The sequence below is a fragment of the Balaenoptera acutorostrata genome, chromosome 9 (assembly GCF_949987535.1).
Source record: "Balaenoptera acutorostrata chromosome 9, mBalAcu1.1, whole genome shotgun sequence".
NCBI lineage: Eukaryota > Metazoa > Chordata > Mammalia > Artiodactyla > Balaenopteridae > Balaenoptera > Balaenoptera acutorostrata.
The window spans coordinates 65,296,891-65,321,173 of NC_080072.1; the positions used below are offsets into that span (position 1 = coordinate 65,296,891).

A 24,283-nucleotide genomic window follows, 5' to 3' on the forward strand; every position below is an offset into this window, starting at 1 on the left:
AGACGTAATCCCAAATATCCACTCCTTCATCCTTGCTCGGTGATGGAAACTTGAGTTAAGCTGGGTTTATAGCCACTCAAAGAAAAAAAAAGTTTCTTTTGCAGTTAGATATGTCTATATAACTAAGTTCTAATCAGTGAGATGTTAGTAGAACTGTCCTTTGCAATTTCCCGGGAGACTCCTTAAAGGGAAATCGTGCAGCTTTCTTCTTCATCTCTATCTTCTTCATTTGGACTGAAAACAAATTGTGATGGCTAGAGCTCCAGCAACGATTCTGGATCATCAGGTAGAAGCCACGCGCTGTAGGTGGCAGAGCAAGAGGGTAAAAGAATCTATCTCTTTGATGATCGTAGATCTGCTTTACCAACCCCGGACTGCTTACTTCCAGACTTCATTTATGTAAGAGAGAAAGGAATTTATATCTCATTTAAGACACTGTTACTTGCTGCTTTCTGTCTTTCTCATCTGTACCTAATCCTAAGAGACAGAGGGATCTATTACAGAGTCCGCATATATTTATCTCTCTTGGGCAAAGCAAAGAGAAGGATTTGACCTTATCTCCACAATCATTTTCTTTTTCTATTCCCCATCCCGAATGATTATGCTATTTCCATCTGGCCCATAGAAGCTGAAGACAGCTAAACAACTTCAAGAAGATTCAATTTGTCAATTAACCCTAGCTTATGAATACAGTAGCAATTTTTCAAATAATATGCTTATATTCTCCCAAGATGACTTAATTAAATATTCTGGGTTTTGTTCTATAAAATCAGTTTAAATGATTTCCCTGCTCTTTACACAGTTCATTAATTTTACACCTTTAAAATTAGAACCATTTCCTAGAGTACTAAGCCTTAGAACCTTTTCCTAAAGTACTAAGAAAGGTAAACCAGCCAAATGTGACTTTTAACCTCAAACTTCAACCTGGTTTATATATAACATTGAAAAGAACCACACACTTGTTTCTCCTAAAAGCTTAGCTTTTCTTTTCAAATGTTTCCTCCCTCATTTTTATAATCTAATCTCTAAAATCTTTCAATCTATTATAATATAGTGAGTCCTATGTTGTAAGGTTATAAATTCATTTCTTTTAAATTTTCTTTTTATCCTTGAAAAGATATTTTACGTTTTGAATAGTGAATAATTATTAGGGAGGTAGATAAGAGTAGAGGATAGGAGGAGAAAAGAAAATGAAATAAAAAAATTAGACTTTAACACAAAAGAAAACTTATCTAAGTGTACATTAAACATTTTGGCCAAGAAAATTCTAACAAGAAATACCAAAAGATTTTTAACCAACAGGAACAGAAGAAGTCTGACAAAACGAAAAGGCAGGTTTCCTTATGATCTAATAAGATAATTTTGTCTTCTTATTAGCAAATGGATGTTGTTAAAATAACACATGGAAAAGTATGCTCAGATGTTCCCCCAATGGTAACAATGTGCATGATTCAGTCTGTGAGCAATGGCGATTTACCGTGACGTTGGGGAAATGCACACAATTGCCAAATCATATCCTCAGGCACCAGAATATGTGTGAGTCCTCTACCCTCTACCAACTCATGTCTTTAAGATATGTTGACACACTTATTTGTCATGTGTCTGTCTTTAGTCAGCAGTGTAGTGTAATACAAAGAGCACTGGGTTCAAGGTCAGAAGACTTGAGCCCCGGGTCAGACTCTCACACTTCATGGCCTTGTGCATGCCGCTTGACCTTGCCCAGTGTCACTTTCCTCATCTTTAAATTGGGGTTAGTAACACCTGCACTGCTTGCTCAGAAGTCTGTTGTGAAGATCCAACGATACGTATGTGCTAGTGCTTTGTAAATTATAAAAGTTAAGCATTCTCTTACTGCAGGCTTTTCTGCCTATACCTTCGGATCTACCTTGACATTTCTTTTCCTGAAAATCTGTTTTTGAAAATTAAGAGCGAGTCTGAATCCTTCAGTTACCTCTTTCGAGAACAAATCCCTTATCCTCTTCAGCCTCTTTATCATAAATGATGACTTGGACTAGATTGGTAGGTCAAACTTCTATTCAGCTGCAGAAAAAAAATTTTAAATAAATGTATTCAGAAGATCAGCATGTAAAAAGGACAGAAACAGTTTTGCTCTTAGTTGAGATGGTTGAAGCTGGAATGAGGAGAACTCAGAATCCTGTCTAATTCGACTTTCCCCCCGCTATACCCCGCTCGGGCAGCTCCTGAAGCCTTCCCAACAAAACTCAGATCCTTCCCACTCTAACCTACATTGTTGATGTTATGATTCCAGCCCTTATGTTTCTATGATTCTTCATGCAAACTCTGTCTACTTTAAAGGGGTAAAGAAAAACTGTAGTATGTTATGGACAGATAGATGTCCTGGCATCTGAACTCTTACTAGCTGACCAACAAATTTGCTGAAATACAGCCAAATCAATTTAACCAGATAAGTACCAAACTCCTCGAGACAGAAGATGTCTTTAAGAAGCTACGTGAAATATCTCAGCAGTCCCCATAGAGCCGAGAGCTCTGCCTGAAACTATAAAAGAAAATATTGAATGGTCAGTTCTCCAAGCTATTCTACACTAAATACACAGCAATTCTGCAGGCTCTTTGAAACTGTTTTCAGTAAGAATGACTCAGAGATGAAGAAGCCACTTATAACAAAGCAAGTAATGCAATACCATATCTCAATGCCCCAAACAAGAGAGCATGCTTAGGGAAGTTGGCTTCAGAATACACAGATCATATAATCGCAGAATGTCAGACCTGGAAATAATACTAGAGAACAACTGGTCTATTTTACAAATGACAAATCTGAAATCCAGAAAGACTGTGAGCTGCCCAAGATTAGGAATTCATTCAAGCTTCATTAAGTAAACATTAGCTGAGTACCAACTATATGCCAGGTGGTAAGAATAAGTAGGCAAATAAAACACAATCCCTGTCCAAGTGGTGAGAAAAGCCAAGACAAGTAAATCCATAATTGCAGTTAGATTGTTGCAAAACCAGGTTTCAAACTCTGTGTTCAAGTTCTGAATCCAGTGTCTGTCCCACCACCTCACACACTACTTCTCAAATCAAAAAGCTTGAGAAACTCGTAGTGGGGAACTATGGCCAAAATGATCCAAAGATAAATTAATGTCAACTAAGCCTCAGTCTTTGGGGTACACAGGTACTTATCCCCATTTCTTAAGGACCTATGAGTAATAAAGAGGGCTCTATCCTTAAATGAAAGAAAATTCTTATGACGATCGTTCACTCATATTTATAAGGACTTCTTAGAACACTGAGGAAATCACGAATGAAAAAGTCCTACAAAGAAAACTAATGATAGCATGGCCTTTGCTCAACTTTTGGAGAAGATGCCGTCAAGGTCAAAGTCATGAAAAACTCCATTAACTACTGGCCTACTTTTCAACCTACTTAAGCAAGAAAAGGAGACTTTAATCAGCTGTTTTCGTGGGTTTATTATTTTTCTTTAGTATGTAAAATACTGAAGAAATGTACAAGATTTCAAAGACCTATGCCATCATCCACAAAGAAAAACAAAAACAAAGCCAAACAAAAACCTATGGCCACACCTATAAAATCTCATTTCTTCATTACTGGTAAGATGCTAACATGAATTCTTTCTTCCAATTCCTACCTATTGTGTCTTTTCTAAACTGCCTTGTGGTTTTCAACTACAGTAAAGTAAAATCAGCACATATACCTAAACAAGAAAACTTTAGGAAACAACATCAATATCCCTACATTTATTTGGCAAAAGCCTAGCATTAGTAGCACTGAGGTCAGGCCCCTTACAAGGAATCCATCATCTATCCATCTATTGTCCATTCATTCATCTAGCAAGCATTTATTGAGTGCCTTCCTCATGAATACTATGACATCAGAAGCTATGTGAAATACGACACAGAATAGTATTTCTCAAAATGTAGTTTGAGGATCCACCTGCATCAGAATCACTTGGAGAACTTGCTAAAACCTAAGTTCCTAGACTTCACTAGCATTAATCATTTATATTGGTTATAGCTCCCTATAGTTCTGCAAGCAGCAGAAACCAACTCAGGCTACCTTAGGCAAAGAAGGAGCTGATGGGAAGGGTATCGGGGGTTCACAGAATTGACCAGAGATTGGAACCAAGGAAGCTTTAGAGGAGTCACAACAAAAATCATAAGGCAGGAACGATGTGGTCTGCATGCTGATGCTGTGACTATCCCCAGTTCTAATGTTGTCATTGCCTCACTGCTCTAGACTGAAAGTTCTGAAAAAGAGCCTCCAGATGATGGGGCCTGCAGCCCAGGCCCAGGGGACTTTTCTGAAGACTACACAAAGGGAGATTCCACTAAAAAGAAATTAGGAAGAAAATGGGAAGTGGAGTTAAATACCAGTTAGTCAAAACTGACAAATGACTGGGTAGCTATTAAATCAGAATCTCTGAGGGTTAGGCTGGGAGTTTTCTACATTTTTTTAAACAAGTTTCTCAGACAATTAAACAAGCTTCTGCAAAGTCTGAGGAACAATGATGTGAAGGATAGGATCTATACCCTAGAATGCATTTAAATTGATTTTAATCGAAGTAGAAAACAGAGACATCTTATTTATGAAACTGAAGAATAATTCCAAGTTTCTTATCAGATGTCTCCCTGTAGACATTGCCCCCCATGTCTACCTCTTGCCCTCATCAGCCATTATCTCTTCAGTCAAAAATGAACATCTTTATAAAAAGAGATATTATGCTTATACAATAGAATATGCAATTACAATAGAATATGTGTACACTCATATTTTTATGGAAAAAAATGTATAGATGCATAAAAGCAGGTTTGGAATACTACATATCAAAATGTAAACAATGAAAAAAGAAAGAATAATTCCAAAGAAAATATAAAATGCATGACAGGTACATAGAATATACAGTACACACAAGTAACAGAAATCCTTTATTTCAAACTCTTATGTATTTCAGTATTTTCTAATTTTTCTGGAATGAAAAAAAATACTCTAATCCAATGCATTTGGACTGTAATTGATCATTGTTAGTGACCATCTTTAGACTTTCATATGGCTGATAGTTTAGGACTTTCTAAAAGCACTACATGTCAAATTTTTTAAAGTTATAGAAATTTTCATCAGTCTCACTTATTGAATGTCAAATGCAGAGAAATGGTCACCAACAAGACACTACAGTGCAACTAATTTATTCATTCCAACTGACATTTGAGTACTTTCCACATGTATAGTGTTATCCTAGGCTCTATGTTATACAAAAAAAAAAAAATGTAGAAGGGAACTAGATAAAGAAAAAAGATTATTTTAGTAGGAGACTACTAAAAAACAATGTGAAAGCAACTTATAAACAAATACGTGATGGTATAATCTAGGTTCTAGATAGTGTCTAATGTCTGGTTGAACAGCCCTAAAGCATGCTCCTCTCAAACTAACTCCAGTGGATCAGAGCAGGATAAACCATCAGCTTTTCTTGTGTGTTACATTGATCTGAGATAGGCGTAGTCATAAAATAGAAGACTTACAGGCAGTTCTGAAATACAGCATCAAACACTGTGTGGTAGCTGCCTCCTAGGGCAGCTGAGAACAGCCTGGCTCCTTTTAACAGAAAAGTATCCACTAGTCCCCAACAATTACCTTGCCTCTGGCTGATCACAGGGCTCGGAGGCAAAACTGAGACCAGGGAACCAAAAGGGCAGTTAGTAGCTGTGTTCAGGCAGTTAGGACAGTAGCTGGCTCCTAAGAGGAGCTCAGTGAATGCTCCTTGTTCAATAGTCATTTATTTGGAAAGAGCTGCTGGCATTACATGGATCTATCCAACTCTTCTCTCACCCTTTCCTCCTCATTTTCTCACTCCTCTGGGTCCCCCTGCCACATACAACACAAAGAGAGAATAATCACCATCCACATTCAAAGTGCTATCTTTGAATGAAATACAGAAGTGTTTACCTGGATGCCAAACACTTAAAACTACAAAAGTATCTCAATGCGTTGCAAAACATAACCTAAAATGTATGTTTAGCTAGAGGCCCCTCGAAAGAAAGAAAGAATAAAAAGTAATTTGGGTTCAGGCAAGAAGGGATGTTTCTGCTGTTTTTATGCATAATGTTTTAAGCTTTGTCTTTACAAAGCTTAGAGAGACTTGTTAAAAGCACATTAAAATGCAGCTAGCTGGTTAACTCACAAGTCAAGTCTTGTAGGTGTAGATCTTTATTATTATAATTATAAGTTAATAATTATTATAATCAACATTTATGTAGTGTTGTACGTTACCAAATGCTTTACACTATTCTTGGCTCTTATTCTGCTGATACTAAATCAGTTAAAGCCAAGAGCGTTTCATTTTTATTCACTAATGATGATGAAGTTTGAATGTTTTGTGGATCTTACAGAGAAAAAGACAGCTGGACTAAAAGTTTAAATATTTGGTGTAAATTACAGTTAAAATATTCAATTGTGGGGACTCCCCTGGTGGTGCAGTGGTTACGAATCCGCCTGCCAGTGCAGAGGACTCAGGTTTGATCCCTGGTCCGGGAAGATCCCACATGCCGCGGAGCAACTAAGCCCATGCGCCACAACTACTGAGCCTGCACTCTAGAGCCCACGAGCCACAACTACTGAGCCCGCGTGCCACAACTACTGAAGCCTGTGCACCTAGAGCCCGTGCTCCGCAGCAAGAGAAGCCACCGCAATGAGTAGCCCGCATACCACAATGAACAGTAGCCCTCGCTGGCTGCAACTAGAGAAAGCTGGCGCGCAGCAAAGAAGAACCAACGCAGCCAAAAATAAAAATAATTAATTAATTAATTTTTTAAAAAAAGTAAAAGCAAGGATTAAAAAAATATTCACCTGTGTAATTTAATTATGAGCATAATGAAGCTTCACACATTACAAAATCAATTATTAAAGTGGCTATTTTTAAAATTTATGTATTTATGTATGTATATATTTATTTATTGAAGTAGAGTTGATTTCCAATATTGTGTTAGTTTCAGGTGTACTTTTATTTTTTATTGTTTATTTATTGAAGTATAGTTGATTTACAATATTGTAAAATAGTTATTTGATTTTGATTTTGCTTATATTTACAGAACATAACAGATACTGATAGTCTATATCAGTGTTTCCATAACTTTTCTAATTATATGAATTATAAAGGAATATTTATTAAAAATACAATTCCTTAGCTCCCAAGCCTTGGAGTTTCTGATTCATTAGGTCTGGGATGAGACCAAGAAAATTGTAATTTTAACCAATACTGTAAGAAATTTTTATTATCAGGGAAATTTGGGAAACAGTAGTTTCTGTTAACTGGTATCCAACTCCCAGACCCCATGGGAACTTGGAACATACAAACTCTACTTGTATAATCAATCTGTCAGGCACTGGGCTCAAGGCTTTCCACGTCTCTTTTGGTCTCCACAACATTCCATAAGATAGAGAGTGTTACCATTTTCGGGAATCAAATTTTGAAAGGTTGAATAACTAGACCAACAGAAAAGTTGAATAACCAGACCGGGAATACAAAGCCAGGTCTACCTGGCTCCAAAGGCTATGCCCAATCAGTCTGTATTTTCTTCTGCACGTTGCCAAGTCTTGCATCTCAGAAAAGGAAAAAAAAGAGAGGAGGAAAAGAAGGAAATAGAATTCCAGTAAGCGCACTTTAGCTTTTCAAGAGATTATTGAATATACACAGTAAGTCAAGAAGTTAAATACACCTTAAAATTATCCAACTGAAATGTAAAATTGTTAAAAAGAATCATGTAGAAGTTCCAGGGGAAGACCAAAGGGAATAGATGGTCATAAAATAGATCTAAGATGATAGATGATTTCTATATTAGTGTTCAGGTAGTTGTTATTTCGTTGGGAAGTAGAGAGCCCCTTCTGTTTGAGGAAGGAGAGGAAAGAATAACTAGGTTATGATACTTGAGGGGAACTGGTTTATTGTTTCTCTGAAGTTGGCAATTTAAACTATAAGGAGAACATTCTTTTCCGATGGCTGCAACCATTAATCTTGACTGAAGGAACGAAGCAAAAGTAATGCACAGTCTGTAGCTCTGATCTTTGATCTGCATTAATGATGCTGAGAAAGGAAATTCTCCAAAGTCTCTTGATAAGCAATCCTAGTTATAAGAATCAGATTATTTTATAAAAATGCAAGACCTGAGTTGAGCTAACTTTTTCAGAGAACACAAGCTGAGTTGAGCTAGTTTTTGTGCAGAACGCAAGCTCTAATGTTACACTGAAAGGCCCAGCAAGCAAAACCTTCAGGCCTTTGGTGCAGAAATGGGACAGTTAGCCCATGACGAGAAAGGGTGGAATATGCCAGCAAGTTGTTATTGAAATAGCACCGCCCCTCTTTGAGTTTGTGGTATTGGTCTGAATGCAGACAATGGTGATTATTTTTCAGTTTTGTTATGGATGTGGTTGCTTCCTTGGCTTTCAAAAAATTCTACTTCCTTGGTTTCTCTGTTTCAATGTGTCATAATATCTCTGCTTTACAATTAGGGGAGGTGGTCTTGGAAATAGACTAGTATGCGGGTGGGATTTATAGCTTAGGGGAGACTACAGTATGGTAATGAACTTAGCTCAGGGGAGCTTCCAAAAAGGTAACAGACCCATTAACCAGTAAGAGGACAGTTATAGGAATGAGTCTGAAAGTGAGAAAGCCATTATAAAAGAGCCTGATAAGCTGAAAGGGCCTGGCTATAAAGCAACATCAAAAACCCTGTTAATTCCCACCCTTCTTATATAGTTGATATAGATCAGAAATTCATCTAAGAAATTTGTGTTAGAAAAGCAAAGTAATATCCCAGGGGAGATGTTTAAACACTAGGGCAGGGTGTTGTGGTTTTCACTTTCAAAGCACAGTTTGCATATAAGGAAGCATCCTAGTGAATATAAATAATTTTATTATTTTGTCTATATTGAATTTATTTCATTTACACTTAATTTTTTAGCTGAAAATAGGTTTTAAAGACCTGAATGTGTAAAGTAGGGATGTCAAAGAAAAGGCCCAGTTCTCAAATGCAGAAAACTACTACAGAAAGTGGTGTGATTTGTCTAGGCATTTGCTGCCTTGATGCTTTGCGTGCCTGAGATAAGGGGTTAAACCCATTGTTCTTTGAGATCCTCCCAATTCTAAGAGCTATAAATCTATGAACCAGAATCTGAAGGGGAATAAAAATAAAGCCTTTTCTCATTAGTATGTCTAAGAAACATTTCCCAACTAGATTGTATTATATCTCTGTACCATGTCATATACTATCTACATGCCAAGTGGAAAATATAGTTGGAAATTTTTTTTTTTTTTTTTTTTTTTTGCCAAATATAACTCTGTTCTGGGAAACTACTTTCTTTACCAACCATGACTATTCAGTCACATCTTAGAATGTAGTATAGGTGTCCAAGGAATACCCACCATGGTCTTCTGAGTCACTGAATCAACTCTTAGGAAAAATTACAGATATATTACAAAGGCACCAGGGACTGGCATAGTGTCCACCTGTTTTTCTTGCAGATGTCTAACCTAGCCAACCAATTGGTTGTGCATTGTGAGAGGGGAGAACAGAAGCATCCTGTAATAGCCAAGCAAGTTGGTCTCTTAGACATCTCCATATGACTGTCTCATAGGTCTATCGTACTTAACATATCCAAATCAAACCAAATCCCCAAAAGGTGTTCTACATGCAATCTTTCCTATCTCGGTAAGTGGCACCACCGTACACCCAGGAATTCAAGTCCAAACCTAGGACTCATTCTAGTTCCTGCTTTACCTCACTCCCCAAATCTAATTCACCAACACATTCTGGAAATTCTGAACAAATTCTTCTGAAATAAATCCTGAATTTCACCATTATTACTCTTATGATCCTACTCTAAGCCACCACCGTCACTCATCTGGACTGCCATAAAAGCCTCCTGTTTTCACGGTTGCTCCTCTATATTCCATTCTCTAGCCAGAAAATAGAATCATCTTTAAAAAACACAAATCGGTCCATATCGCTCCCTTGTTTAATTCAACCCTGTCCATGGCCTTTCACTATAACTAAAACATAGCCAATAGATCTACCCTATAAGATCCTACATGATCTGGCCTCTGCCTACCTCTACGGTCTCACCTCCTACCTCTCACCCTTTTCTTCAATTCACCCCAACTAAATTGTCTTTTTCTTCTGTCCCATGAACCTGTACACCAAGCTCCGTTGCACTCAGTGCCTTTGGGTTACTGTTCTCTATGCCTGATATGCTTTTCCTGGACCTTTTTATAGCTGTCTCCTCATAATTCAGGTCTCAGCTCAGGGATCACCTCCACAGAGAAGCCTCCTCACCTCTCCCCTCCCTATTAGATTTATTTGGGGATTTGATTTTTTTAAAGCTATATTCATCTATTACTTTGATTTTTTAAATTAAGGAAAAATAAATATATAAACAAATAAAATAGCCTCCCTAGTCACTATTATATGAATTTGTTTTGTTTTCTTCATTATAATCATAATTTTCTCAAATTAATATTTTTATTTATGAGTTTACTTGTTTATTGTGGGTTTCTCACTATAATGTAAGCTCCATGAGAAGGGGGATTTGTTTCAATGACCCCCATGTCTGCCATATCAACCAGTGTATCGCAGCACCTACCAGGTCTTTTGTACATCGTAGTCTCTCAATAAATATTTGTTAAGTGCATAGATTTCAGTTGCCTAAGAGAGAGGTAGTTTTCTCTTGGCTGAGAATGGTCACATGCATTCATTTAAAAAGAATGTTTTAATGAAATATTTTGTTCAAGTTGGGTTCTGTTTGCATGTTAAGATACTATTGCCAGGGACTTCCTTGGTGGTCCAGTGGTAAGACTCCATGCTCCCAATGCAGGGGGCCAGGGTTCGATCCCTAGTCGGGGAACTAGATCCTGCATGCATGCCGCAACTGAGTCCACACGCCGCAACTAAAGATTCCTGAATGCCGCAGTGAAGATCCGGCATGCCACAGCTAAGGCCCGGAGCAGCCAAAACAAATAAATAAATAATAAATATTAAAAAAAAAAAAAGAAAAAAGAAAAGCAAGAATCCCCATTTATCTCTTTAAAAAAAAAAAAAAGATACTATTGCCAATACTCCTTCACATGGAATGTGATACAAATGAGAAATTGTCAACATAAAGGTAGAGCTTAAAACAAAGATGGCAAATAGTATCTTTATCCATTTCAGCATGTCAGTGGTGAGGTTCACATCAAAGTAAAAACTGAAAAGCAAAGTTTATGTTGACTTGGATCTGATAGCTAATTTCTGAGTTCTGCTTTCTAGGCAGTGGTGAACTGGACGGAACTGCTAATGTTGGAAGTGAAACCAGAATATGAGAATGCTCTAGGCTGGTTTGCAGCACAGTGAAAATGGAAGAATAAGAGGTAGAGGCAGCTGCCTAGAGACTCCAAAATGAATACACAGTTCTGAGGAAGAGATTAGGACAAGTGATTTAGAATTAGGGCTTTGAAAAATAAGGCTCTCGTTCATTGAATGCCTATTATGTGCCAGGCCATGGCCTGTAATCCTTACAGGAACAACTTAGGTAGGTATTATTTCCCCATATTACAAATGAGTAAACTGAAGCTCAGGGAGTTAAATGTCTTGCCAAAGCCACACAGCTATGTAAAAAGTAGAGCAATGACTTAAATTAGATTTTTCAAATCCCAAAGTTGATGTGCTTTCCACTGCACCACACTGTCTTCCTTCCATTTATCACTGTGATTTCTGGACAGTAAACGCTCCTGATGCCAGGGGATGTGGCCACCTAAGTGAAATGTCCAAGCTGAACTGGGTTCAAGGTTTGCTGACCAAATAGGTTTCAAGCCTCGTGCTCACCCCTGGTCCTCCAGCATCCCCTCGGCAGCTCACCTCTACCTCTGTCCGCTGGGGAAAGCATCTTCCAGGTGCTAATAAGAAAGCTACTCTGGCCATAGCGTGAGGGGAAGAGGCAGCTCAGCGAAATCACTGCTGAGAGCCTGGGCAGGCTTAGGCCATGTGACCTGAAGAGCTGAAGTGTGCAGCCCACAGAGAGAAAGAATTGGGTAAAATGCAAAATTGAAGAGGAGGATAAGTGAAAGAGGAAAATCCTCCTGACAGAGGTGAATTAGTTATGGGGCTAACTCCCCACGGGAAGAGCTGTGGCTCGGTTTTCCAACTCCCGAGCAGAAAAGACGCTGCAGAGGGCAAGGGGGAGACTAGGGGGGAACATCAGTGACTAACAGGCACTTTCCACCTCTGAGTTTTATGAAGATGAGTGAAGCACTTTTGAATGGAGGTAGAAATAAAAAAATATAATAAAAATGGAAAGATGGAGTTGACTAAGGCACTGCAAAGATCAAGAGGAATGGAGGCTTCTGGCCCTCATGCTGAGGGAGGAAAATCATTTCTTCCAACCAGGAGATGCAGAGCTGAGCGGTTCAGAGGTTTGAATTCAGAGTTCAGGCTCTTCCACTTGCCAATTTTATGAACCTGAGCCAATTACTTAGCCTTTCTAAGCCGCAAATCAGGAATAATACCCTATTTTATTGGCCACTTCTCCATATAAAATAAGGCTAACCTCATTGCAGAGGGTTCTTGTGAAATTTGAATGAGAGAACTCATGTAAAAACAGTGCCTAGCACGTGGTAAGCACTCAATGAATGACACTCATTATTATTGGTCGTGGCTCTGTGTGGAGGGGGAAATATAGCTGGATCATTATTATCAAGGTCAGATTGTAGGGACAATTCCTCCCTTTATTCTTAACAATGGTGCCTCCTTGGTTTAATTATTTGCTATGCTGTTAGCTCACACCCTCACTACTGACTTGGCTTTCCCTCACAGAGAAGATGAAGCCCAAATATGGTAGACCCCACCTCTCTTCTTTGGCAACCTTGCCTAAGAGAAGCTCAATCCATGTTGGTACTCCATATCATTCAGAGGATAAAGCCATCTCTCCATGGAAGGGTGTTGTGCACAGAAGCTAATACTAATGACATTTTCTATTTATTCAAACTTTTACAGTTTACAAAGCACTCGTACCTTAGAAGGGTTACTATCTTCATTTTATAGATGAGGAAACACAGACTTAGAGAAGTGAAGTAATTTGATTAAGGTGACATAGATAATTGGTTGGTGGAGCAGGGATCCACACACAGCTTCTCTGACCCCTAGTCTGGAGGTCTTTTGTGCCACAAGATGCTATATAGGACACGAGCAGCTAGCAGATTAGAAAGCTAGTTGCTTCCAGTGATAAAACCATTGAATTTGGAACAGGAAGGAACTTTCAGATTACCTAATACTGTGGTTTTTAGACTGTGTCCAGGGAATCTGGTAGGAGGTGGGGAGAGTCAAGCAGGAGGTGGGATTGTATGCAGCTCAGCTTTTATTAATTAAATTTATAATGTTACAATGTACTTTGAATAAATGTTTAAAACATTAAGACTTTCCTTAAAAAAGAAGAAAGTTTGAAAATCCCTGATCTAGTTCAACTGTTTCATTTCTCCAAGTAGGATACTGAGGCCCAGTCTGGTTAAGTAACTTGTCCAAATCTCTTAACTACTCAGGGGTAGGGCTAGAACCAGGACTCTGTCCTTGTCATCTGCTTATTTAATTAGTGTGCCATAATATCCTCATTCTTCAAATATTTTTCTTTGATTACCTCAAGCAAGTCACTTACTTGTGACAATCAAATCATCAAGAAGAAATTAGCCCTGGGGTTAGTTTCTCCTGACTACTCACTACATGACCTTGGATCAGCCCACTGATCTCTGAACCCTCAGCTTTTCCATAGGTTAAAATGGGACGATAATTCCTGTCTAGGCAACTCTCAGTGGGAATGTTGTGATGACTGCAAAAAAGAACATGTGGAGGTTCACAGAGTTCTTGAGGGAGGGAGACTCAGCAAGTTCAATATGGTATTATTTACAAATGCCTACCAAGTATGCCACTGCTTGTAAGCCAGTCTCTGCAATTTACCATCCTTATTTATTTGTTGTTCCTCAACTGAGAGGGCAAGATAGTTTATTTTTGTAACCATGTCAAGTACTACTGGTTTGTGAAATAGCCTCAGAAACTTCTTATCACACTGGCTTTCTGATAAGACTTTGTGATTTCTTACTACTTACACGTGGAAAGTAATCTTTTAAGGTTAAATACCTTTCATTCTAGACAAGTTACAGAGGCAGCTGTCACTGCAGCATTCTCAAAAGCCTGGGGAGCCCAAAGCCAGATGAGATCAAAGGACTTGTGTGCAAGTTACAGGGTTTGGAAGCCTTCCACTTAACTGGCAGTTTCTCCTCCTTCAACAAGGAATACTAAGAAAATACTATCACAGACCTTCAGACTGATCTTGAAAGTAGCCTAATTTACTTGTGACTTTGGCCAAGTTTTTAATCTCTCTGAGCTTGTTTTCTCACTTGTGGAAGGCAGATATTTATTGCCTTCCATTTCCACCTCATAGGGCCATCAAGGATCAAAAGAGAGAGCACAGGGTGGCATGTGAAGTATTTACTAACTAAAAGCATTGTTATTTTTAAGAATTTGTAAAATGTTACATTTATTTATAATGTGTTTTTTTTTAATTTATTTATAATATTTATTTATTTATTTATTTTTGGCTGTGTTGGGTCTTCGTTTCTGTGCGAGGCCTTTCTCTAGTTGTGGCAAGTGAGGGCCACTCTTCATCGCGGTGCGCGGGCCTCTCACTATTGCGGCCTCTCTTGTTGCGAAGCACAGGCTCCAGACGCACAGGCTCAGTAGTTGTGACTCACGGGCCTAGTTGCTCCGCGGCATGTGGGATCTTCCCACACCAGGGCTCGAACCCGTGTCCCCTGCATTAGCAGGCAGACACTCAACCACTGCGCCACCAGGGAAGCCCTATAATGTGCATTTTAACTAAATCCTCTCAATTTGTTAGAAATACCCACTTAGAATGATCAGCCACTCAGGTTGAAGAGAGATGTTTCAATTTATGCTGACCTCTGTGAAGAAAGTAAAGTGTCAATACTGAGCATGGCTTAGTTAGATCTAGGGAGTTATCTCCTTAATTGGCATTATCACAAAACAAGAAATATTTTTATATTTTCAATTAAGAACATTTTAAACTAAAAAAACAAAAACAAACAAACAAAAAAACAAAAAATGAAACAGATCTTTACCAAAATTCTATCCTGAATCTGCCAAATTTCTAACTACCTCTCTTGGAGAATAGCATTTCTATACTAACCCATGTTGATTATTTTAAAAATCTGGACCTAGTTTCCATTATGCAGACAAGCCAGACACAGAAGCCATCCAATATTTTAAGACTACAACATTTACTAATGGATGTCTGGCTAGAAACAGTGTTGGCAGAAGTCTGGCAGAGGCATTTACTCTCACTAATGATGTGGAACAGGGCTGCGTAATCATGTCTGCTTGAATTAAGTCTTCCCAAGACTGTCATATTTTACAATGGAACCACAAACAAGCACCACCCCTAAAAGTCTTGGGATTTTCCTGGAAGAGGCATTACGTCAGAACTGGTTCAGACCTTCCCAAAGTCATTGCCCCAGCCAGTCATTTCACTTAGGACCTTCTTTACAAAAATGACTTCACAGAGTACAGTGGACATGAGACTGCTTCACACAATGTTTAGAGACATAGACAGTATATCCTATAAATGGGCCATCCCAGACCAGGAAAAGTCTATCAGACATTTCCTCAGAAACCACATCAAAGTGCTTCCCTTGCGGATATATTAACAGATCCCTAAGGTAGAAGGACATTCAATCCATTCCCCCAACTCTGCCCCAGGAAAGCTATTGCTAGTTGTGCATTATCGTTGTCTTTCCTAGCTGGACCTGGGATAGAATCATCAGTAGTTATTCATCAATAAGGAAGAAGAACAATGACATTCATTTTGACTGCCTGGGCATTGTTACTGTATCATTCTTCTGGGGGAGAGTAATTTCTGTCTATTAAAGGAGACAGATTCCAAACTTAGATATGTGAGAAATCATTTGGTATTTAATAGAATTCAAGTCATGCACATAGCCCTAAAAATTATAATCAACAAAGAGCAAGGAAAATGAATAACAGCAAGCCTTTAAAATGGAAATCCTTAGACTAAAGGAGTAGCTTTGTTATCATATTTGTATTACTCAGTATTAAAAATATCAAGATACTGTCATCGGATTTCTTCCCCTTCTATCTAGTTCCTAGACCTCCAAGGAATCTTCATTCTATTTTCTGAAATTAGATGTTGATTCAAAGATTTTAGAAGTAAACCATGAATTGAAGACAGTAAAGAAGCATTAATTTTTGCAGATTACTATTAAATAACATCTTTACCCCATATTAATAATTTAACCACAGTGTTTGTCAAATATTCCAAAGATTTACTTTAGAAATATCCCGTATTATCTGAAACCAAACCTGGTTATTTCAAATGGATTGGAACTTGGCTCTGTGTTTAAAAAGGGTCCTATGTCCCTCCTCCTTTCTTCCCTTCCTTCTTTCCATGCTCCCTCCCTCCCTCCCTTCCTTCCTTCTTCCTTCCTTCATTCTTTCCTTCCTTCCCTATGGCCTTATGGTGCTCCTTATCTATATCTAGGGCAATATTTCAGTGCAAGGTGTACCTCAGGAAACAATGTGCTAACATGTTCACATAGTGGCATTGAGACAAAGAGATGTATTTGCAAGGCATGATGCTGTCTGTAGTCATTTGGGCTCCGATACAGCCTCTATCAAGAGGTTTGTGCCTTAATTGTTGATGAAGATGTAAAGATTATCCCTTTAATTTTTAACATTGTCAAAGTTAATATATACCATTTACTTTTCGACATTGCCAATGTTAATACAAACCTTTTAATTTTTAACATTTTAAAAGTTAATATAAACTCCATTAATGCTTCTCAGCTGATCAAACACAGGAATGATCACTATGCACTAGTTGTATCAGTAGTTTTTACAGTAGGGAGCCAGTACATTTTTTTGGTGATGATATTGTCAACAGTCATAATGATATCTACCTATATTTAGATTATTTAAAGTACTATCATCCTCAGTCCCTCTTTGAGACTCTCCTTGGACCACTGCTCGTAGCTCCAGGCTTCTCCCCCAATTGCCTCTGTAATCGCATGACCTCTTCTCCATGCTGCTGCTCCCCCAATCCCTGGGCCGTCATTCTTTAGATGTACATCAAATCTATCCTTCATTCTTCCAAGTGTAGTTAACATAGGCTATGATGTGTGGTAGATTTTACTGAGTATATTCATTTCCTAGGGCTGCCATAACAAAGTACCACAAACGGAGTGGCTTACACAATAAAAATTTATGGTCTAAAAGTTCTGGAAGCTAGAAATCCGAAATCGAGGTGTTGATAGTGTTGTTCCTTCTGAGAGCTATGAGGGAAGAATCTCTTTGGAGACCTTTCTCCTTGACTTGTAGATTGTTCTATTCTGCCTGTGTCTCAGCATTGTTTATGCTTTATGCCTAGTTGTGTCCAAACTGCCCCTCTTATAAGGACACCTATCGTATTGGATTAGGGTCCATCCTAATGATCTCATTTTAACTTGATTTCCTCTGTGAAGACCCTATCTCCAAATAAGGTGACCTTCTGAGGTACTAGATGTTAGGACTGCAACATATCTTTTTCTTTATAGTTTTAGTTTTTTATAGTTTTCTTTATAGTTTGTGGGGGACACAATTCCACCCATAACACTAAGTCTTGGAGGTAATACATGGGAATACAGCATAGAAAAGAAAAACTTAAACTGAATCTCAAGTGTCATTGTCATGGAATCCATTGACTATGTTACAAGGTCTGATTCTCTCCTTCCTTCTGTCCAATCTGCTACCACGTTTCTGGGCCCAGCTCATCATCCTAGATGGAAATACTATTATGCACATCTCTCACTTCCTGTGATGGTTAATTTTATTTGTCAAATTGACTGGACCACAGGGTGCCCAGATATTTGGTCAAATATTATTCTGAGTGTTTCTGTGAGGGTGTTTTTGGATGATATTAACATTTAAATCTTATGAGTAAGGCAGGTTGCTTTCTATAATGTGGGTGGGTCCCACCCAATCAGTTGAAAACCTAAACAGAACACAAGGCTAGCCCTCCCCTGCCTTTTCCTGTCTGATGGCCTTAGAATGGGAACGTCAGCTCTTCCTGGTTCTATAGCAGCTTCCAGCTTTAAGACGCAAACTAGGACACTGGCTCTGTAGAATGTACACACACACACACACACACACACACAAACACCATTTGTTCTGTTTTTCTGGAGAACCCTACCTGATACACTCCCTAAGACCTACCTATAAAGAAAAATCACAAATAACATAAGTATCCCTTCACATTCACAACCTATCTGCCACAAAACCAGCCCTTTATCTTACTAAATACAATATCCAGCTCCTCTAATCTTAAGCCTTTACAACTGGGTTATTCTCCTGGGTTTTTTAGTCATCTTTATGACTAAAAATGCTCCCAATTGGTCTCTCCAAGAATAAAGCAAGAGCCTACCCTGAAGACAAAATCCAGCTGCCAATATTAGTGCACCCCTGGATTGAGAAATACTGAGGTCCAAACCTACAGCCCTCTGATACGTTCACAAAACTTCTCACATATTCTTTGTGTACACTTCAAGTCACTGAGGACTTTCTCAGGTTCTCCTCATCTAATTTCATCTAAGGTTTTTCATGCAACTGGACAATTCCTTTATCAAACTGCCTTTTATAGTTTAATATTGTATGTGTGTGAGTTTGTACAGAATTAGCCTTGTCTAATTAGGACTTAGCACAAAACCCTCCAAAGTTTAAACACATCAGAGCTGAAGCAACTCGGACTTTTGAAAGAGTGTTTACAGGTTGGAAGGGGATGAAAAACTCCCCCTGACTCTGTGGCTTGACTTCCATCTTTACTTTGGGTCTCTTTTCCTGACTCTCTATGTCACCACATCACCCGTTCATGCCGCATCCAAGGCTGTGTGCGTCCACCTTTAAAATTTTCAATGTGGGGCTTCCCTGGTGGCGCAGTGGTTGAGGGTCTGCCTGCCAATGCAGGGGACACGGGTTCGAGCCCTGGTCTGGGAAGATCCCACATGCCGCGGAGCAACTGGGCCCGTGAGCCACAATTACTGAGCCTGCGCGTCTGGAGCCTGTGCTCCGCAACAAGAGAGGCCGCGATAGTGAGAGGCCCGCGCATCGCGATGAAGAGTGGCCCCCACTTGCCACAACTAGAGAAAGCCCTCGCACAGAAACGAAGACCCAACACAGCCATAAATAAAATAAATAAATAAAATTTGAAAAAAAAAAGAATGCTCCCTATTAAAAAAAAAAAAAAAGTTAAAAAAAAAAATTTTCAATGTGGACAAAATTGTTTCCCTTGGCATAACTGAGACAGGCTGGTATTTTCAAGAACAGCTTTACTAAACATGAGGGAAAACAGAAAAGAAATAATTACAGAAAACATACACAGGATAAAAATAGCCAAATTTCCAACTGCAGGTTTCTGTTTCTAAAAATTCCATTAGAAGTAGGAAAGCTTTAGTGGGCCTCAATCTCGTTCTCCCTTAGTCAACCACATCCCTTAATTTTGCCATATCCTGTCTGGACTCCTCTCTCACCTCCGACACTTCATCAGCCCCTGAGCCCTGCAATCTTGAGCTGCTATTCTGATTTTTTGAATCCACATCTCAAAGAAAGAATACCCAATAGCTTACTTTTTAAATTAGCATTCTCCTAATAAAAATAGCCTGGACTCCCAAAGACCAGTCAAAATGCCTGCTTACAAGAGATTTTCAAGTTTTGAAATTGAAGATCCACTGAGTCTCAAACATTACCTCTTCTCAATACTGATATTAAACCAGCATAAAGCAAAGTGTATTCTAGGAAATGATCCCTGGGATAATGAATATTCTCTACAATGGCAAGCAGGGTTCTGTGGTCAAATACTTTTGAGGAATGTTGGGTTAAATTAAGTTTTGCAGCTTTCTCTACTGCATAATTTCTCAGCTCATCATGCAGTCAACAACTATTTATTGAGCACCTATTACATAATAGGCACTGCTCTAGGTACTGAGAAAACCTTGGGGAAGAGTGAATAGGACAGGTAAGATCCTTGCCTTGCCTTCATAGAATTCACTTTCTAGGTGGAGTTCACCAAGAAAAGTGAACAAACAAACAAATAAGATTTCGAATAATCTTCACAGCCGAGGACTGTGAAGACCTCAACGGGTGATGTTATAGGGAAGGACGGGAAGTGGGGAACCCGGCAGGCAGAGGGAACAGTGAGTCCACAGACCTAGCAGGACAAAGGAAGGACAAACCTAGCATGTTGGAGGAAGAGAAAAGAGCCTCTGTGGCTGGAGCTGAGAAACTGCAGGTGATGAGGTATGATCTTAGAGAGCACGGTAAGAAGTAAGGTTTGATTGTTGTGCAATGGAAAGCAGTTTGAAGTGTTTTAAGCCTTGATTCAATCTAATTTACAATTTGGAAAAACAAACAAACCAACAAACAAAGAAACAAACAACCTCTCCTTGGCTGTTGGGTAGAGAATAGAATCTAGAGGCCAAGATTACAAGCAGAAACCAGTTAGGAGGCTCTTGCAGGCTCTTGAGATGATGACGGCGTTGTCAGTGCAGATAGAGAGATTGTGGATGGCTTCAGCACACTTTTGAGTAGAGACAACAAGGCTTCCTGATGGGTTAACGTGGGTAATAGGGACCAGAGGGACCAGAGGAAGTTGGTAATAACTTCCAGCTTTGGGGCTTGAGCAAATAATTACATGTTGGTAATATTGACTGAGCTGGAAAAGACTAGAGAAGCAAAGGCTTAAAGACATGAAGGAAATAAAGAGATTGTTTTACTCAAGGTAAGTTTAAGATACCTATTACACATGTAAGAAGTGCTATCAAGTAGACAGGTCTTACATATCTATGAGTCTGGAGCTTAGGAGGAAGGTTTGAGATATAAATTGGGAAATCATTAGCATACAGATGGCATTTAAAGTCCTAGAACTGGATGAGATCACCTAGGGAGAGCTCAGAGAGGAGTTAAGGCTCACAGCCAAGCCCTGAGGCACTTCAAATTTAGAAATCTTGTACAGAGGAGAAGCCAGCAGAAAAGACGTGTGCATCAATGACTCTATGAGAGGCAATACAAAAGGCAATGTTTCCCAAACTTATTTGACCTTGGAACCTTTTGTCACATAGCATCACACAGGCCTAAGATTCCAAGGACAACCTTTTGGGAAATACTATTCAAACCCTTCTAGCAGCACTCCACTGTGGCATAATAGATTAACTTCTAAGGCGACATAGGTAAGTCTTCTCCCTCTAAGCAGAGAGGTGTTTCAATAAAAGCCCATCAGTTCCTAAACAAAACAGTTCCCTGATGATCTAGGCCAAAAAATACACCTACAGGAATCACACAGGTGCCAAAGGCAGTAGAAAGGAAAGGAGGGCTGTTCCACCATTGCTTCATAGAGCCAAACCCCACATGCTGGCAGTTTTTAGCCTTTTTACATTAATTATAGTTATTTTGGTGGAGAAATGAGATTGAAAGTCTGAGGAGAGCACCAGGGAGTAAATGCTCTCTCTCTCTTTTTTTTTTTTTGGTGTGCATTATATAACTTTTTCCAGGATACTAGCATTTTGGTGTTTCTATTTATATACACTATACCAGAGTATAATATGATGCTCTGGAAAGAGTTATTTGAAAGTGTGGAGTCCTAACCACTGGACCAACCAGGGAGTTCCCAAGGAAAGAGTTAATTTAGAAAAAGATATATTTCTCTTTTTTCTAGTTAGTTTCTTTTGTTTTTGTTATAAGGAATAGAAACTCACTCAGGTATATTATTGGGATCTGAGGCAGCCCTAAGGACAGATTTCTCTCTACAACACATTTTCCCTCCTCTTCTCTCTCTCTCTGTGTCTCTTGTGCTCTCTCTGTCTCTCTCTCTCTCTCTCTCTCTCTCTCTGTGTCTCTGTCTCTGTGTGTCTGTCTCTCTCTCTCTCACACACACACATACCACATACATGTAGGCTCAGAGGATGTATGTTCTTTCTCTCATAGGACCTCTGAGACCTCTCATTTTTTTAGTTACGCACTGAAAGATCATAATAAAATTCTCTATATTTGCATACCACAATCTAAGTGAACCACATATGTTATGAACTGAATGTTTGTGTCCCCACAAAATTCATATATTGAAATCCTAACCCGCAATGTGATGGTATTAGGAGGTGGGGCCTTTGGGAGGTAATTAGGTCATGAGAGTGGAGCCCTCATGAATGGGATTAGTGCTCTTATAAGAAGAAACACAAGAAAGATGATCTTTTTTTTAAAAAAATTATTTATTTAGTTAGTTAGTTAGTTGCTCCGGGTCTTAGTTGCGGCAGGTGGGCTTCTTCATTGCGGCATACATGTGGGATCTAGTTCCCTGACCAGGCATCGAACCTAGGCCCCCTGCATTGGGAGCGCAAAGTCTTGACCACTGCACCACCAGGGAAGTCCCAAGAAAGATGATCTTTCTCTCTCTCTCAGCTATGTGAGGATACCAGGAGAAAAATAACCATCTGCAAACCAGGAAGTATGTCCTCCCCAGACGTCAGATCTGCCAGGGCCTTGATCTTGGACTTCTAGCCACCAGAACTGTGAGAAATAAAAGTTTGTTGTAAGTCTATAGCCTTATAACATCTCACACTGGCTAAGACAACACACTTGGTCTTGGAGGTTTGTTTTATGAGGAGACCAAGGTCCAGAGAGGAGAGACACAACCCAGTGGAATGAGCCCTTGATGGGTTTGATAAGCCTGAATTCTGCCCTTCTGTGACTGTTGGCAGGTGGCTTCATCTGGGTCTCAAATTCCTCGTCCGCAAAAGGAGGAGATTGGGTGGAGATAAGATCTTCAAGATGCATTTTTCAGCATTCACAGTCTGATTTTATGATTTTGAGATGGAGTGACTTGGCTGAGGTCATACAGCTTGGTGGCTCATGGCGGAATGGGAGCCACGTCTTCTATCACCTGTTTTGTTTCATTACAGCAAACGGCGTTTCCACTTAAAAAAATGTGTAAACATCAACTCATTTTTCTCATCTCATCTATTTGGATAGCTGTGAAAACACTGCAAGAAGGCAGCATTGTACAGTGAAAAAAGTATAAATTTTGAAACCAGTGAGACCTAGGTTTTGATCTAGGTCCACTTTCAGCTCCGTGACCTTGGAGCAGTTACTTGACCCCTCTCAGCCTCAGTTTTGTCATCTGTAAGACAAGTGTATATGACACCTGCCTCACAGGGTTGCTGATCAGATTACAACTGTGGCTATAAAGCATCACAGCCATAGTAGGTACAAATATTCTGCCTTAGTACATTCAGGCTGCTATTACAGAATACCATAGACTGGGTGGCTTAAACAACAGAAATTTATTTCTCACTGTTTTGGAGGTGGAGAAGTCCAAGATCAAGGCGCCAGCAGATCCAGTGTCTGGTGAGAACCCACTTCCTGATTTGCAGATGGCAGAAGAAAGACTAGCAAGTTCTTGGCCTCTTCTTACAAGTCCCATTATGAGGGCTCCACCCTCATGACCTAATCACCTCCTAAAGGCCCTACTTCCTAATATCATCACATTGGGGGGTTAGGATTTCAACATATGAATTTGGAGAAGACACAAACATTCCGTTCATAGCATATGCTATCTCATATTTCACATCTCCCTCCCTCTTAATTATTTGGGGAGATAAAGAATTATAGCACAGAGTTCATGAACCAGGATGAGGGGGAGGCATGTGGTGGCTTCATTTTATGTATAAGTAATATTTATTAAAGAAATCATTGTAGGGACTTCCCTGGTGGTCCAGTGGTTAAGATTCCACGCTCTCAATGCAGGGGGCCTGGGTTCCATCCCTGTTCAGGGAACTAGATCTCGCATGCCTCAACGAAGATCCTCCATGCCGCAACTAAGACCTGGCGGAGCCAAATAAATAAATAAATAAATATTAAAAAATAAAATTAAAATTAAAAAAAGGAAATCATTGTAGTTCTATCCCTCTTGTTGAGAATCTTTTCAAAATATTAGTTTGTGTTCCTCCTTTGGAAAGCACACACTGAATATAATTGAATCTTTCTTGATTGAAAATCTTGCCATGTTTCGGGCTTTTTACTCAGAACTTGAATTCAAATTATTCAACTGCCTGGATAAATATGTAGAAGGTGCAAAACTTAGTTTGAATATGTTGAACTCAGGAAATCTTCTAGAATTTTGTTGTTTGTTTTGAACTGAAATCTTTGTTAACAATTTCTTT

At 39.1% G+C, this 24,283-nt stretch overlaps 1 long non-coding RNA gene across 2 annotated transcripts in view; it reads left to right on the top strand.

Annotated features, from left to right (window-relative positions):
- Positions 1–24,283, top strand: part of LOC103001869 (uncharacterized) — an 88,290-nt gene that overhangs the window by 23,935 nt on the left and 40,072 nt on the right. Inside the window, exon 3 of one of the 2 annotated variants that reach the window (XR_009009162.1) lies at positions 6,433–6,919. The exons of the other annotated variant lie outside the window; for it this stretch is intronic. This is a non-coding gene — a long non-coding RNA (uncharacterized LOC103001869). Of the gene's footprint in view, positions 1–6,432; positions 6,920–24,283 lie in introns of those variants that run through there. 2 annotated transcript variants of the gene reach the window in all.